This window comes from Grammomys surdaster, unplaced genomic scaffold (assembly GCF_004785775.1).
Source record: "Grammomys surdaster isolate TR1022 unplaced genomic scaffold, NIH_TR_1.0 126036, whole genome shotgun sequence".
NCBI classification, from domain to species: Eukaryota; Metazoa; Chordata; class Mammalia; order Rodentia; family Muridae; genus Grammomys; species Grammomys surdaster.
Window position 1 is genome coordinate 2,524,101 of NW_021620849.1, and position 4,853 is coordinate 2,528,953.

The 4,853-nt window shown below is 49.5% G+C and overlaps 1 protein-coding gene across 1 annotated transcript in view; it reads left to right on the forward strand.

Moving 5' to 3' along the window:
• Window positions 1–899: 899 nt before the first annotated feature.
• Window positions 900–4,853, forward strand: part of Sema4b (semaphorin 4B) — a 41,097-nt gene continuing 37,143 nt past the window's right edge. The window contains exon 1 of the mRNA XM_028754841.1: window positions 900–1,017. The gene's annotated coding sequence lies outside the window, so the exon portion shown is untranslated. The remainder of the gene's footprint in view (window positions 1,018–4,853) is intronic.

The following is a 4,853-nucleotide window of genomic DNA, read 5'->3' on the forward strand; positions in this document are numbered from 1 at the left end:
AGCAGGTTTTGTAGATGAGTCCAAACAATCACTGTGGTTTGTTTTGTTTTGTTTTCTCTGCTGGAGCTCTTCCTGAGAAGGTAGAGAAACCAAGCTCTTAGGACTCCTCTGGCCCCGGAAGAGCTGGCTCTTGCCCTATAGCTTCTCCCAGCTCTCTAAACCAGCCAGCTCCGGCCAGCTCAGCCACTTACAAGCCCAGAACTGGTTGTTTCAGGAACCGCCCAGAGAGCTGCTGTCCTTTTCTGGAAGATAGAAGCGGGATACAAGGGCTGGAGAGGGACAGGCCAAGGTCACTTGATAGACGCAGTTTATACTCTTATCTCTTCGTTTAACTCTTCCCAACTTGCCATGGGTCGCAGGTTTATGGGATGAGCCGTGAGTGGTTTCAGACCTCCCCCCCCCCCTCTCTCTCTCCCTCACCTTCACTGTAAACAATACTACCATTATTGAGGGTTGACCAAATGCCAGGTGTTTGCACGACGCTGTGAGGTTTCACGCCCACTTTACAGGTGAACTAAGGCTCAGAGAGGTTAAGATACTTGCCCTTGCGAACACAGCCAGTTCACAGGGGACCTGGATTCCAACTCTGGGCAGGAGTCGATTTCAGTTAGGGAGACCACCAGCGAGGCTGAGCATGCCAAGGTCAGAGAGGGTGCAGCCCAGTGGACTTCGGATTACGTGGACTGTACGTGATACGGTGGGAGGCTCTGGCCGGACGTGGGTAGGGAGCATCGTATCCAGAGCTGCTCGATCAGGCTAGGGGACCGCGGAGCGGTGGCAGCGGAGCCAAGGAGGGCGCTTTTGGACAATTCTCTTAAAACACGAGCAGGCGGGGCGGGGCGGGGCTTGGCGGCTGGCCAGCATTTCCGGGGACACCGCGCAGGACGCAGGGTGTTCACAGGACACTCCGGGTCCCTAGGGACGACGACCGGCCAGCCGGCCTGGCAGCTGGAGTGAGTCGGTGAAACTTCGGGGCCGCGCGGAGGTAGCCCTGTCGTGGGACGTAACTCCTTCCAGGTAGGGGACCGAACGAGGTGGGAAGCGAGGTCTGGGGGTGATTGGACAGGCCCGGGCCTTCGCCGTCGCCCCCCACCTTCCTCCCGCCCCTCCCCTAAGAGGGCGCCACCTGCATGCTCTGATGGGCACCAGCCTGGGCCAGTGGGGGAGCCTGTTGCCATGGCAGCGCAGGAGGTTGAGCCCACGTTCCCATGGCCACCGGGGGCCTCTGCGCGAATCCTTTAACAGTGTCTTTCAACACCGCCCCCTACTCCCTGAGCCCCAGAGGAAAATCACTAGGAAAAAAGGCCTCGAGCCCCTCCTCTGAACGTCTGCGGTTGTGACCTCTGAGTTAGGGCTTTTGTCATGGCTTCTTTCTTCTCTCTGAACAACAAGGTGGATTAAGGGCCAGGAGAGGGAGGAAGTTGGGGTCCTGGGAATGAAGTCTTTGCCTCTCCTTAGCCGTTCTAGTAGACTAGAACAGAGTGTCCAGGAGGCCTGGGTCACTTCGGGAAGGTCATTAAACCTCTGTTCACAGTCCCTCACCTGTCATGTGAATGTTATTTAAGAATCACCGGAAAGACTGGTGAGATACTCAGTAGGTAGGAGCTTGCCGCCAAGCCCAAGGTCCTGAGTTTTGTTTCCAGGACACAGATGGTAGAAAGGGAACACTGACTCCCACATATCGTCCTCTGACCTCCACATGTGTAGCCTGGCACATGCATACGGCCATCACATACACAAACACACGACGCATAAATAAATCAGCAGTCTCATAAGAGTCAACTGCAGGAAGAACTGGACGCTTTTAGAACACGAGATTTAGAAATCACTGTTTCTCTTCCTTTCATTTTCTCAGGGAAAGCTGGACCCAGAGACGTTCATTTACCCCCAGGTGGTTCAGTGAGTTGGTGGAAGGGTCAGGATTTAAACTCTGTCTCTCTGTCTGTCTGTCTCTCTCTCTCTCTTTTTTTTTTTATTTTCGAGACAGGGTTTCTCTGTGTAGTCCTGGCAGTCCTGGAACTTGCTCTGTAGACCAGGCTGGCCTCTGCCTCCCAAGCTGGGATTAAAGGCGTGAGCCACCACTGCCCGGCGAACTGTGTCTTGACTCCTTGAGTCAACTCCTAGGCTGTGGCTGTTGTTCAACACACTCGGCTCACAACAGACCACACCAGGCCAAAGGGTTCCACGTGAGGGTTATTCAGGAGATAGGGCAAAGGTGATGGCAAGAAGAGGGGGAAGAGAGAAACAGAGAGAGAGGAGAGACAGACAGACAGAGGGGTCAGTAGTCAGGGGCTCTGCCTATTTATATGGATAGTGACATAGCCTCTGGCAGGTAAAGGTAGGAGGGGAGCCAAGTGGATTCTGGGAATGTATGGAGGTTGCCTTGGCAACGATGTAGAGGTCGCCTAGATATGATGTCACTGGGTTTGGGGACCAGTCCTGATACCAACAGTGGCTGAGGGTGATTTTTTTTTTTTCTAAAGCTCAGAGAAATAGGAATGATTTATCCTTTTGCATTTACGGTCTTGAACTCTTAGAGACAAGTTATCTAAAGATGGAATTGGGTGTGTGTGGCAGAGTAGCTTATGGATAAAAAGGTGCCTGTCTTTGAGACTGATGACCTGTGTCTGGTGGAAGGAAAAAATGAACTCCCTCCCAGTTGACCTCTGACCTCTGCATACATGATACACATGCTCCCTCCCTCCCATATAAATAAATAAATGTTTATAAAATGACGGCAATGAGGCCAGGGTAGCTTAGCAGTAGAGCACTGTGTTTAGTAGTGTGTGTAAGGCCCTAGATTTAATCTCCGGAACCAAAAGGAAATTAATAATAACAGTAACACTAAGGGAAGGGGTTGGGTTTGTGCGGTGCACATCTGTGCTTGCACTTCAGAGGTGGAGGCAGGAAAATTAAGAGTTCATAGTTATCCTCAGATACAGAAGTTGGAGGCCAGCCTGGGGTACCTGAGATCTTGTCTCAAACAAAAACTAAACAAACAAATGAAAAAATCCTGAGAGCCCAAAGCACAAGACCTATGCAGCAGGAAGATGTTCAGCTCTGCCTGGGGCAAGCCCCTCCATTTCCTGCCATCTTCAGGTCATCTGCAATGTCCCCATCATAATTTTATTGTATATGTCTTACGTACATCATAAATCATTATATGCATTTTGGTATCATGGGGCTCAGGTTGGCCTTGAAATCTCTATGTCACCAAGGAAGACCTTAAACTTTTGGCTCTCCTGCCTCTGATTCCCGGGTGCTAGGATTACAGGCCTGTGTACTGTGACTTGTTTCATGCAGTGCTGGGAATCCAATCCAGGGTTTTGTTCATGATGAGCAAGCGTCCTACCGACTGAACTACATCCCTAAGCCCAGGGACCTTCAGTTTAAAGTAGCATCTGACAGGAGCCAAGCATTCAAACATCCTCCAGCACAGTATCTCCTGTGAAGCCAACAAAGCTGCTGAGGAGATTCAGAGCAAGAAAACCCTGAGCTGCCCCAAGGCAGGGAACTGGATGGAGCCATTAGCCCCTCTTTGGTGCCTTTTCTTAGTCACACATTCTTTGAAAAGAAAAGAGAAAGGTGTGGGTGTGCGGGAAGAATCTGGGAAGGAACACTGGAGTGAATCACTTGGAAATGATTTGAGACCTTCAGGGAGAGCAGAAAACCCATTTGTTCATTTAGTCAACATTTACTAGGAGCCTCCTGGTTCCAAGCACTGCCCTGGGGCTGGACATTTAAAAACCTGAGGTAGACAGGTCTGGTCTATGCAATCAAGATGTTGTGGAAGGGTAGGGAATGAGACTCGTAAATGAGCGCTTTACTGAGCACTTTACTGCAGCGTAATGAGTGCCTTAATGGAAATCTGAGCCAAGGGCAGAAGGAGCCCAGAGGAGCAACTCCGGAAATCAGTTGAAAACAGCAGGATCTAGTCTGTGCAGCTTGGGAGTCCTTCTGGAGTTCTGCCAGGCTTGCTGTGGCTACTACCTCTGTCTGAGACAAAGGGATGAGTGAGGGGAAGTGTCTAAAGAAATGTCATCCAGAATGGGACGTCACTGCAAAGAAACATTTGCCGAATCCTGATGAATTGTGAAGCCCTTGCCTGCAGCAACCCTGGTACTTTCCGTCAGTTTGACTCATGCTTAGAAGGCAGCAAGTGAACAAGAAATAGCTTTAGCTAAATGAAAAGAGGGAGGGGAAGGAGGGAGAAAAGAAAGACAGCTACTCGTATCATCAAAAGCGGAGCCGGTTTGCAGGTTGAGACAAAACCTGGCTGAAATCTTGCTTCTCAGTGTAGTGATCACGTGAGCTAGGAGCCAGTAGATCTCTCGGCACCAAGTCTTCACCTCGAACACATGTGGCCTTAGAAAGTCCCTGAACTTCTCTGTAATTTGTTATCTGTGTAGTGGGATTTCCCTTTGCGGTGAGGATGAAAAATTATTAAGTGTGAAAAGATCAGCATAATGCCACACTTACATTCAGCACTGAGGAAAACATTACCTGGATGACTGTCACGTTCGAGTTAGGTAGGGGGGAGTTTGCCGAATATTTCATGTGGAAATTGCATAGCTATTCCAAACAAAGAATGGTTTCTTTTTACCTAAAAAGGGCTAATTTTGTAAATTCTTTGTTTCTGAAGATGAACACATTTTAAAGAAATGATTATAGCTGGGTGTGGTGATACACACCTGTAATTCCAACCTCTTAGAAGGCTGAGGCAGGAGGGTAGTTAGTTTGTGATCTGCCTGGGTCAAGTTCAAGGCCAGTTTGAGACAGTAAGATCCCTGTCTCAAACCCCAAACCACCACCAACAGAAAAAAAAAAAAAAAAAAAAAAAAAAAAAAAAAAAA